We start from the raw sequence: 13,425 nt of genomic DNA, 5'->3' as shown, positions 1-13,425 counted from the left end.
CCAAAGTACTTTGCCCCAACGAAACAGTGAGGTTGTCAATCTCACCGGCTTGCTGTAACAAAGGATTAACCGTATTGTGTGGAAGATGATTGTTTGCAGAAAACAGTAGAACAAGTATTGCAGTAGATTGTATTTCAGTATAGAGAATTGGACCGGGGTCCACAGTTCACTAGAGGTGTCTCTCCCATAAGATAAACAGCATGTTGGGTGAACAAATTACAGTTGGGCAATTGACAAATAAAGAGGGCATGACCATGCACATACATATTATGATGAGTATAGTGAGATTTAATTGGGCATTACGACAAAGTACATAGACCGCCATCCAGCATGCATCTATGCCTAAAAGGTCCACCTTCAGGTTATCATCCGAACCCCCTCCAGTATTAAGTTGCAAAGCAACAGACAATTGCATTAAGTATGGTGCGTAATGTAATCAACAACTACATCCTTAGACATAGCATCAATGTTTTATCCCTAGTGGCAACAGCACAACACAACCTTAGAACTTTTCTGTCATCGTCCCGGTGTCAATGCAGGCATGAACCCACTATCGAGCATAAATACTCCCTCTTGGAGTTACAAGCATCTACTTGGCCAGAGCATCTACTAGTAACGGAGAGCATGCAAGATCATAAACAACACATAGATATAACTTTGATAATCAACATAACAAGTATTCTCTATTCATCGGATCCCAACAAACGCAACATATAGAATTACAGATAGATGATCTTGATCATGTTAGGCAGCTCACAAGATCCGACAATGAAGCACAATGGGGAGAAGACAACCATCTAGCTACTGCTATGGACCCATAGTCCAGGGGTAGACTACTCACACATCACTCCGGAGGCGACCATGGCGGCGTAGAGTCCTCCGGGAGATGATTCCCCTCTCCGGCAGGGTGCCGGAGGCGATCTCCTGGATCCCCCGAGATGGGATCGGCGGCGGCGGCGTCTCTGGAAGGTTTTCCGTATCGTGGCTCTCGGTACTGGGGGTTTCGCGATGGAGGCTTTAAGTAGGCGGAAGGGCAGGTCAGGAGGCGGCACGAGGGCCCCACACCACAGGGCCGCGCGGCCAAGGGGGGGCCGCGCCGCCCTAGGGTCTGGGCACCTCGTGGCCCCACTTCATCTCCTCTTCGGACTTCTGGAAGCTTCGTGGCAAAATAGGACCCTGGGCGTTGATTTCGTCCAATTCCGAGAATATTTCGTTACTAGGATTTCTGAAACCAAAAACAGCAGAAACAAAGAATCGGCACTTCGGCATCTTGTTAATAGGTTAGTTCCAGAAAATGCACGAATATGACATAAAGTGTGCATAAAACATGTAGATAACATCAATAATGTGGCATGGAACATAAGAAATTATCGATACGTCGGAGACGTATCACACGCCAAATAACATGCAAGACAAAAACGTTGTGTTTCCTCTCGCTCCCTCCTCCCCTATAAGGTTAGGTTTATGTTTGTCAGCGGTTTGTGACATACAGTGAGACACGTAGTCGTCGGCTCGTGATGTCTACTTCCCCCTCCTTTTCCTGTAGACAGTGTTGGGCCTCCAAGAGCAGAGGTTTGTAGAACAGCAGCAAGTTTTCCCTTAAGTGGATCACCCGAGGTTTATCGAACTCAGGGAGGAAGAGGTCAAAGATATCCCTCTCATGCAACCCTGCAACCACAAAGCAAGAAGTCTCTTGTGTCCCCAACACACCAAATAGGTGCACTAGTTCGGCGAAGAGATAGTGAAATACAGGTGGTATGAATATATATGAGCAGTAGCAACGGTGCCAGAAAATAGCTTGCTGGCGTGTAGTTGATGGTGGTAGTATTGCAGCAGTAGTAACACAGTGAAACAAAACAAGCGTATTAATGCGCCAGCAGTATTTAGGAACAAGGCCTAGGGATTAGACTTTCACTATTGGACACTCTCAATATTGATCACATAACAGAATAGATAGATGCATACTCTACACTCTTGTTGGATGATGAACACATTGCGTAGGATTACACGAACCCTCAATGCCGGAGTTAACAAGCTCCACAATTAGATGTTCATATTTAAGTAACCTTATAGTGTAAGATAGATCAAAAGACTAAACCAAGTACTAACATAGCATGCACACTGTCACCTTCATGCATATGTAGGAGGAATAGATCACATCAATACTATCATAGCAATAATTAACTTCATAATCTACAAGAGATCATGATCATAGCATAAACCAAGTACTAACACGGATGCACACACTGTCACCATTACATCGTGCAGGAGGAATAGAACTACTTTAATAATATTGCTAGAGTAGCACATAGATAAATTGTGATACAAATACATTGCAATCATAAAGAGATATAAATAAGCACCTCACTATGCCATTCATCAGTGAATAAGTATTCTGTGAAATATAGCCTAAGAGACCCACACGGTGCACACACTGTCACCTTTACACACGTGGGACAAGGAGTCTCCGGAGATCACATAAGTAAAACTCACTTGACTAGCATAATGACATCTAGATTACAAGCATCATCATATGAATCTCAATCATGTAAGGCAGCTCATGAGATTATTGTATTGAAGCACATAGGAGAGAGATGAACCACATAGCTACCGGTACAGCCCCGAGCCTCGATGGAGAACTACTCCCTCCTCATGGGAGCAGCAGCGGTGATGAAGATGGCGGTGGAGATGGCAGCGGTGTCGATGGAGAAGCCTTCCGGGGGCACTTCCCCGTTCCGGCGGCGTGCCGGAACAGAGACTCCTGTCCCCCAGATCTTGGCCTCGCGATGGCGGCGGCTCTGGAAGGTTTCTGTGGTTTTCGTCGAACGTCCCAGGGTTTTCGATCCAGGGGCTTTAAATAGGCGAAGAGGCGGCGCGGGGAGGGTCGAAGGGCGACGACACCATAGGGCGGCGCGGCCGGGGCCCTGGGCCGCGCCGGCCTATGGTCTGGGGCCCAGTGCCCCCTCTGGTCCTTCCCGGTGTTCGGATGCTTCCGGTGAAAATAGGAACTTGGGCGTTGATTTCGTCCGATTCCGAGAATATTTCGTTACTAGGATTTCTGAAACCAAAAACAGCAGAAAACAGGAACTGGCACTTCGGCATCTTGTTAATAGGTTAGTTCCAGAAAATGCACGAATATGACATAAAGTGTGCATAAAACATGTAGATAACATCAATAATGTGGCATGGAACATAAGAAATTATCGATACGTCGGAGACGTATCAGCATCCCCAAGCTTAGTTTCTGCTCGTCCCGAGCAGGTAAACGATAAACAAAGATAATTTCTGGAGTGACATGCCATCATAATCTTGATCATACTATTTGTAAAGCATATGTAGTGAATGCAGCGATCAAAACAATGTATATGACATGAGTAAACAAGTGAATCATATAGCAAAGACTTTTCATGAATAGCACTTCAAGACAAGCATCAATAAGTCTTGCATAAGAGTTAACTCATAAAGCAATAATTCAAAGTAAAGGTATTGAAGCAACACAAAGGAAGATTAAGTTTCAGCGGTTGCTTTCAACTTGTAACATATATATCTCATGGATAATTGTCAATGCAAAGCAATATAACAAATGCAATATGCAAATATGTAGGAATCAATGCACAGTTCACACAAGTGTTTGCTTCTTGAGGTGGAGAGAAATAGGTGAACTGACTCAACATTGAAAGTAAAAGAATGGTCCTCCATAGAGGAAAAGCATCGATTGCTATATTTGTGCTAGAGCTTTGATTTTGAAAACATGAAACAATTTTGTCAACGGTAGTAATAAAGCATATGTATCATGTAAATTATATCTTACAAGTTGCAAGCCTCATGCATAGAATACTAATAGTGCCCGCACCTTGTCCTAATTAGCTTGGACTACCGGATCATCGCAATGCACATGTTTTAACCAAGTGTCACAAAGGGGTACCTCTATGCCGCCTGTACAAAGGTCTAAGGAGAAAGCTCGCATTGGATTTCTCGCTATTGATTATTCTCAACTTAGACATCCATACCGGGACAACATAGACAACAGATAATGGACTCCTCTTTTATGCATAAGCATGTAACAACAATTAATAATTTTCTCATTTGAGATTGAGGATATATGTCCAAAACTGAAACTTCCACCATGGATCATGGCTTTAGTTAGCGGCCCAATGTTCTTCTCTAACAATATGCATGCTTAACCATAAGGTGGTAGATCTCTCTTACTTCAGACAAGACGGACATGCATAGCAACTCACATGAAATTCAACAAAGAGTAGTTGATGGCGTCCCCAGTGAACATGGTTATCGCACAACAAGCAACTTAATAAGAGATAAAGTGCATAAGTACATATTCAATACCACAATAGTTTTTAAGCTATTTGTCCCATGAGCTATATATTGCAAAGGTGAATGATGGAATTTTAAAGGTAGCACTCAAGCAATTTACTTTGGAATGGCGGAAAATACCATGTAGTAGGTAGGTATGGTGGACACAAATGGCATAGTGGTTGGCTCAAGGATTTTGGATGCATGAGAAGCAATCCGTCTCGATACAAGGTTTAGGCTAGTGATGTCTACGTTCCCCCTCCTTTCCTGTAGACAGTGTTGGGCCTCCAAGAGCAGAGGTTTGTAGAACAGCAGCAAGTTTTCCCTTAAGTGGATCACCCAAGGTTTATCGAACTCAGGGAGGAAGAGGTCAAAGATATCCCTCTCATGCAACCCTGCAACCACAAAGCAAGAAGTCTCTTGTGTCCCCAACACACCAAATAGGTGCACTAGTTCGGCGAAGAGATAGTGAAATACAGGTGGTATGAATAAGTATGAGCAGTAGCAACGGTGCCAGAAAATAGTTTGCTGGCGTGTAGTTGATGGTGGTAGTATTGCAGCAGTAGTAACACAGTAAAACAGTAAACAAGCAGCGATAGCAGTATTTAGGAACAAGGCCTAGGGATTACACTTTCACTAGTGGACACTCTCAACATTGATCACATAACGAGCAGAGATAAATGCATACTCTACACTTTTGTTGGATGATGAACACATTGCGTAGGATTACACGAACCCTCAATGCCGGAGTTAACAAGCTCCACAATTACTGTTCATATTTTAGTAACCTTGTAGTGTAAGATAGATCAACAGATTAAACCAAGTACTAACATAGCATGCACACTGTCACCTTCATGCATATGTAGGAGGAATAGATCTCATCAATTTTATCATAGCAATAGTTAACTTCGCAATCTACAAGAGATCATGATCATAGCATAAACCAAGTACTAACACGGTGCACACACTGTCACCTTTACACACGTGCAGGAGGAATAGGACTACTTTAATAACTTTGCTAGAGTAGCACATAGATAGTAGTGATACAAAACTCATATGAATCTCAATCATGTAAAGCAGCTCATGAGATTATTGTATTGAGGTACATAGAAGAGAGATGAACCACATAGCTACCGGTACAGCCCCGAGCCTCGATGGAGAACTACTCCCTCCTCATGGGAGCAGCAGCGGTGATGAAGATGGCGGTGGAGATGGCAGCGGTGTCGATGGAGAAGCCTTCCGGGGCACTTCCCCGCTCGGCAGCGTGCCGGAACAGAGACTCCTGTCCCCCAGATCTTGGCGTCGCGATGGCGGCGGCTCTGGAAGGTTTCTGTGGTTTTCGTCGAACGTGGTAGGGTTTTCGCGACGGAGGCTTTATATAGGCGAAGAGGCGGCGCAGGAGGGCTTCTGGGGGGGCCCACACTATAGGGGGGCGCGCCCCCCCCCTGGCCGCGCCGGGGTGTGGTGTGGGGCCCCCAGGGCTCCCCTCTGATCCTTCCCGGGTGTTCTGGATGCTTCCGATGAAAATAGGAACTTGGGCGTTGATTTCGTCCGATTCCGAGAATATTTCGTTACTAGAATTTCTGAAACCAAAAACAGCAGAAAACAGGCGGCACTTCGGCATCTTGTTAATAGGTTAGTTCCAGAAAATGCACGAATATGACATAAAGTGTGCATAAAACATGTAGATAACATCAATAATGTGGCATGGAACACAAGAAATTATCGATACGTCGGAGACGTATCAGCATCCCCAAGCTTAGTTCTGCTCGTCCCGAGCAGGTAAAACGATAACAAAGATAATTTCTGGAGTGACATGCCATCATAACCTTGATCATACTATTTGTAAAGCATATGTAGTGAATGCAGCGATCAAAACAATGTATATGACATGAGTAAACAAGTGAATCATAAAGCAAAGACTTTTCATGAATAGCACTTCAAGACAAGCATCAATAAGTCTTGCATAAGAGTTAACTCATAAAGCAATAATTCAAAGTAAAGGCATTGAAGCAACACAAAAGAAGATTAAGTTTCAGCGGTTGCTTTCAACTTGTAACATGTATATCTCATGGATATTGTCAACATAGAGTAGTATAATAAGTGCAATAAGCAAGTATGTAGGAATCAATGCACAGTTCACACAAGTGTTTGCTTCTTGAGGTGGAGAGAAATAGGTGAACTGACTCAACATTGAAAGTAAAAGAATGGTCCTCCATAGAGGAAAAGCATCGATTGCTATATTTGTGCTAGAGCTTTGATTTTGAAAACATGAAACAATTTTGTCAACGGTAGTAATAAAGCATATGTATCATGTAAATTATATCTTACAAGTTGCAAGCCTCATGCATAGTATACTAATAGTGCCCGCACCTTGTCCTAATTAGCTTGGACTACCGGATCATCACAATGCACATGTTTTAACCAAGTGTCACAAAGGGGTACCTCTATCTTTGCTGTACAAAGGTCTAAGGAGAAAGCTCGCATTGGATTTCTCGCTATTGATTATTCTCAACTTAGACATCCATACCGGGACAACATAGACAACAGATAATGGACTCCTCTTTTATGCATAAGCATGTAACAATAATTAATAAATTTCTCATTTGAGATTGAGGATATATGTCCAAAACTGAAACTTCCACCATGGATCATGGCTTTAGTTAGCGGCCCAATGTTCTTCTCTAACAATATGCATGCTTAACCATAAGGTGGTAGATCGCTCTTACTTCAGACAAGACGAACATGCATAGCAACTCACATGAAATTCAACAAAGAGTAGTTGATGGCGTCCCCAGTGAACATGGTTATCGCACAACAAGCAACTTAATAAGAGATAAAGTGCATAATTACATATTCAATACCACAATAGTTTTTTAAGCTATTTGTCCCATGAGCTATATATTGCAAAGGTGAATGATGGAATTTTAAAGGTAGCACTCAAGCAATTTACTTTGGAATGGCGGAAAATACCATGTAGTAGGTAGGTATGGTGGACACAAATGGCATAGTGGTTGGCTCAAGTATTTTGGATGCATGAGAAGTATTCCCTCTCGATACAAGGTTTAGGCTAGCAAGGTTATTTTGAAACAAACACAAGGATAAACCGGTGCAGCAAAACTCACATAAAAGACATATTGTAAACATTATAAGACTCTACACCGTCTTCCTTGTTGTTCAAACTCAATACTAGAAATTATCTAGACCTTAGAGAGACCAATTATGCAAACCAAATTTTAGCATGCTCTATGTATTTCTTCATTAATGGGTGCAAAGCATATGATGCAAGAGCTTAATCATGAGCACAACAATTGCCAAGTATCACATTACCCAAGACATTTATAGCAATTACTACATGTATCATTTTCCAATTCCAACCATATAACAATTTAACGAAGAAGAAACTTCGCCATGAAAACTAAAAGCTAAGAACACATGTGTTCATACGAACCAGCGGAGCGTGTCTCTCTCCCACACAAGCATGATGTAATCCAATTTATTCAAACATAAACAAAAACAAAAGCACACAGACGCTCCAAGTAAAGCACATAAGATGTGACCGAATAAAAATATAGTTTCAAGAGAAGGAACCTGATAATTTGTCGATGAAGAAGGGGATGCCTTGGGCATCCCCAAGCTTAGACGCTTGAGTCTTCTTGATATATGCAGGGGTGAACCACCGGGGCATCCCCAAGCTTAGAGCTTTCACTCTTCTTGATCATGTTGCATCATACTCCTCTCTTGATCCTTGAAAACTTCCTCCACACCAAACTCGAAACAACTCATTAGAGGGTTAGTGCACAATATAAATTGACATATTCAGAGGTGACACAATCATTCTTAACACTTCTGGACATTGCATAATGCTACTGGACATTAGTGGATCAAAGAAATTCATCCAACATAGCAAAAGAGGCAATGCGAAATAAAAGGCAGAATCTGTCAAAACAGAACAGTTCGTATTGACGAATTTTAAAATGGCACCAGACTTGCTCAGATGAAAATGCTCAAATTGAATGAAAGTTGCGTACATATCTGAGGATCACGCACGTAAATTGGCATATTTTTCTGAGCTACCTACAGGGAGGTGGACCCAGATTCGTGACAGCAAAGAAATCTGGAACTGCGCAGTAATCCAAATCTAGTACTTACTTTTCTATCAACGGCTTTACTTGGCACAACAAAACACAAAACTAAGATAAGGAGAGGTTGATACAGTAGTAAACAACTTCCAAGACACAAAATAAAAACAAAGTACTGTAGCAAAATAACACATGGGTTATCTCCCAAGAAGTTCTTTTCTTTATAGCCATTAAGATGGGCTCAGCAGTTTTAATGATGCACTCGCAAGAAATAATATTTGAAGCAAAAGAGAGCATCAAGAGGCAAATTCAAAACACATTTAAGTCTAACATGCTTCCTATGCATAGGAATCTTGTAAATAAACAAGTTCATGAAGAGCAAAGTAACAAGCATAGGAAGATAAAACAAGTGTAGCTTCAAAAATTTCAGCACATAGAGAGGTGTTTTAGTAACATGAAAATTTCTACAACCATATTTTCCTCTCTCATAATAACTTTCAGTAGCAACATGAGCAAACTCAACAATATAACTATCACATAAAGCATTCTTATCATGAGTCTCATGCATAAAATTATTACTCTCCACATAGGCATAATCAATTTTATTAGTTGTAGTGGGAGCAAATTCAACAAAGTAGCTATCATTATTATTCTCATCAAGTGTAGGAGGCATAGTATAATCATAATAAAATTTACTCTCCATAGTAGGTGGCACTAAAAGACCAGTATCATTATAATCATCATAAATAGGAGGCAAGGTATCATCAAAGAAAATTTTCTCCTCAATGCTTGGGGGACTAAAAAGATCATGCTCATCAAAACCAGCTTCCCCAAGCTTAGAATTTTCCATATCATTAGCAACACTGGTATTCAAAGTGTTCATACTAACATGTTCCATGGGTTTTTTAATTTTCGGATCAAACCATCCATGTCTTAACTCAGGAAATAGAATAAAAAGCTCATTGTTGTCCATTATGCCAAACTAGTGTAAACAAGAAACAAAAAGTTGCAATTGCAGGATCTAAAGGAAATAGCTTCGAGTACTTACAATGGCGGAAAATAGCTTGGTAGCCGAGGTCCGGAGTGTGAGTACCTTTTACCTTTCCTCCCCGGCAACGGCGCCAGAAAAGTGCTTGATGTCTACGTTCCCCCTCCTTTCCTGTAGACAGTGTTGGGCCTCCAAGAGCAGAGGTTTGTAGAACAGCAGCAAGTTTTCCCTTAAGTGGATCACCCAAGGTTTATCGAACTCAGGGAGGAAGAGGTCAAAGATATCCCTCTCATGCAACCCTGCAACCACAAAGCAAGAAGTCTCTTGTGTCCCCAACACACCAAATAGGTGCACTAGTTCGGCGAAGAGATAGTGAAATACAGGTGGTATGAATAAGTATGAGCAGTAGCAACGGTGCCAGAAAATAGTTTGCTGGCGTGTAGTTGATGGTGGTAGTATTGCAGCAGTAGTAACACGAAGAAACAAAGAAACAAGCGGCGATAGCGATATTTAGGAACAAGGCCTAGGGATTACACTTTCACTAGTGGACACTCTCAACATTGATCACATAACAGAACAGATAAATGCATACTCTACACTTTTGTTGGATGATGAACACATTGCGTAGGATTACACGAACCCTCAATGCCGGAGTTAACAAGCTCCACAATTACTGTTCATATTTTAGTAACCTTGTAGTGTAAGATAGATCAACAGATTAAACCAAGTACTAACATAGCATGCACACTGTCACCTTCATGCATATGTAGGAGGAATAGATCTCATCAATTTTATCATAGCAATAGTTAACTTCGCAATCTACAAGAGATCATGATCATAGCATAAACCAAGTACTAACACGGTGCACACACTGTCACCTTTACACACGTGCAGGAGGAATAGGACTACTTTAATAACTTTGCTAGAGTAGCACATAGATAGTAGTGATACAAAACTCATATGAATCTCAATCATGTAAAGCAGCTCATGAGATTATTGTATTGAGGTACATGGAAGAGAGATGAACCACATAGCTACCGGTACAGCCCCGAGCCTCGATGGAGAACTACTCCCTCCTCATGGGAGCAGCAGCGGTGATGAAGATGGCGGTGGAGATGGCAGCGGTGTCGATGGAGAAGCCTTCCGGGGGCACTTCCCCGCTCCGGCAGCGTGCCGGAACAGAGACTCCTGTCCCCCAGATCTTGGCGTCGCGATGGCGGCGGCTCTGGAAGGTTTCTGTGGTTTTCGTCGAACGTGGTAGGGTTTTCGCGACGGAGGCTTTATATAGGCGAAGAGGCGGCGCAGGAGGGCTTCTGGGGGGCCCACACTATAGGGGGGCGCGCCCCCCCCCCTGGCCGCGCCGGGGTGTGGTGTGGGGCCCCCAGGGCTCCCCTCTGATCCTTCCCGGGTGTTCTGGATGCTTCCGATGAAAATAGGAACTTGGGCGTTGATTTCGTCCGATTCCGAGAATATTTCGTTACTAGAATTTCTGAAACCAAAAACAGCAGAAAACAGGAACTGGCACTTCGGCATCTTGTTAATAGGTTAGTTCCAGAAAATGCACGAATATGACATAAAGTGTGCATAAAACATGTAGATAACATCAATAATGTGGCATGGAACACAAGAAATTATCGATACGTCGGAGACGTATCAGCTAGCAAGGTTTATTTGAAACAAACACAAGGATGAACGGCGCAGCAAAACTCACATAAAAGACATATTGTAAACATTATAAGAATCTACACCGTCTTCCTTGTTGTTCAAACTCAATACTAGAAATTATCTAGACTCTAGAGAGACCAAATATGCAAACCAAATTTTAGCATGCTCTATGTATTTCTTCATTAATGGGTGCAAAGCATATGATGCAAGAGCTTAAACATGAGCACAACAATTGCCAAGTATCACATTATCCAAGACATTTATAGCAATTACTACATGTATCATTTTCCAATTCCAACCATATAACAATTTATCGAAGAAGAAACTTCGCCATGAAAATTAAAAGCTAAGAACACATGTGTTCATATGAACCAGCGGAGCGTGTCTCTCTCCCACAAAAGCATTTATTCAAACAAAAACAAAAACAAAAGCACACAGACGCTCCAAGCAAAGCACATAAGATGTGACCGAATAAAAATATAGTTTCAAGAGAAGGAACCTGATAATTTGTCGATGAAGAAGGGGATGCCTTGGGCATCCCCAAGCTTAGATGCTTGAGTCTTCTTGAAATATGCAGGGGTGAACCACCGGGGCATCCCCAAGCTTAGAGCTTTCACTCTTCTTGATCATAGTATATCATCCTCCTCTCTTGACCCTTGAAAACTTCCTTCACACCAAACTTCTCATAAACTTCATTAGAGGGGTTAGTACATAATCAAAAACTCACATGTTCAGAGGTGACACAATCATTCTTAACACTTCTGGACATTGCTCAAAGCTACTGGAAGGTAATGGAACAAAGAAATCCACCCAACACAGCGAAAGAAGCAATGCGAAATAAAAGGCAGAATCTGTCAAAACAGAACAGTCCGTAAATACGAATTTTTAATAAATACTTCCGTTGCTCAGATCAGAAAACTCAAAACTAATTAAAGTTGCGTACATATCTGAGGAACACGCACGTAAATTGGCATATTTTTCTGATTTTTCTACAGAGAAAACAGCCCAGATTCGTGACAGATAGAAATCTGTTTCTGCGCAGAAATCCAAATCTAGTATCAACCTTCGATTAGAGGCTTCACTTGGCACAACAAAACACAAAACTAAGATAAGGAGAGGTTGCTACAGTAGTAAACAACTTCCAAGACACAAATATAAAACAAAGTACTGTAGCAAAATAAACACATGGGTTATCTCCCAAGAAGTTCTTTTCTTTATAGCCATTAAGATGGGCTCAGCAGTTTTAAATGATGCACTCGCAAGAAATAGTATTTGAAGAAAAAGAGAGCATCAAAAGGCAAATACAAAACACATTTAAGCCTAACATGCTTCCTATAAAAAGGAATCTTGTAAATAAACAAGTTCAAGAAGCATAATGCAACAAGCATAGAGAGATAAAACAAGTGTAACTTCAAAAATTTCAGCACATAGAGAGGTGTTTTAGTAACATGAAAATTTCTACAACCATATTTTCCTCTCTCATAATAACTTTCAGTAGCATCATGAGCAAACTCAACAATGTAACTATCACACAAAGCATTCTTATCATGAGTCTCATGCATAAAATTATTACTCTCCACATAAGCATAATCAATTTTATTAGTTGTAGTGGGAGCAAATTCAACAAAGTAGCTATCATTATTATTCTCATCAAGTGTTGGAGGCATAGTATAATCACAACAAAATTTACTCTCCATAGTAGGTGGAACCAAAAGACCACTATCATTATAATCATCATAAATAGGAGGTAAAGTATCATCAAAGAAAATTTTCTCCTCAATGCTTGGGGGACTAAAAAGATCATGAAAACCAGCTTCCCCAAGCTTAGAACTTTCTATATCATTATCAACAATGGTGTTCAAAGCGTTCATACTAATATTACTACCAGCATGCAAATAAGATTCCATAGGTTTTTTAATTTTCGCATCAAACAATCCATGTTTTAAATCAGGAAATAGAATAAGAAGCTCATTCTTGTCCATTATGCCAAACTAGTGTAAACAAGAAACAAAAAGTTGCAATTGCAGGATCTAAAGGAAATAGCTTTGAGTACTTACGGCGCCGGGAAATAGCTTAGTAGCCGAGGTCCGGAGTGTGAGTACCTTTTACCTTTCCTCCCCGGCAACGGCGCCAGAAAATAGCTTGATGTCTACTTCCCCCTCCTTTTCCTGTAGACAGTGTTGGGCCTCCAAGAGCAGAGGTTTGTAGAACAGCAGCAAGTTTTCCCTTAAGTGGATCACCCAAGGTTTATCGAACTCAGGGAGGAAGAGGTCAAAGATATCCCTCTCATGCAACCCTGCAACCACAAAGCAAGAAGTCTCTTGTGTCCCCAACACACCAAATAGGTGCACTAGTTCGGCGAAGAGATAGTGAAATACA

The sequence above is a fragment of the Lolium perenne genome, chromosome 2 (genome assembly GCF_019359855.2).
Source record: "Lolium perenne isolate Kyuss_39 chromosome 2, Kyuss_2.0, whole genome shotgun sequence".
NCBI lineage: Eukaryota > Viridiplantae > Streptophyta > Magnoliopsida > Poales > Poaceae > Lolium > Lolium perenne.
This window is presented reverse-complemented; position numbering follows the sequence as displayed.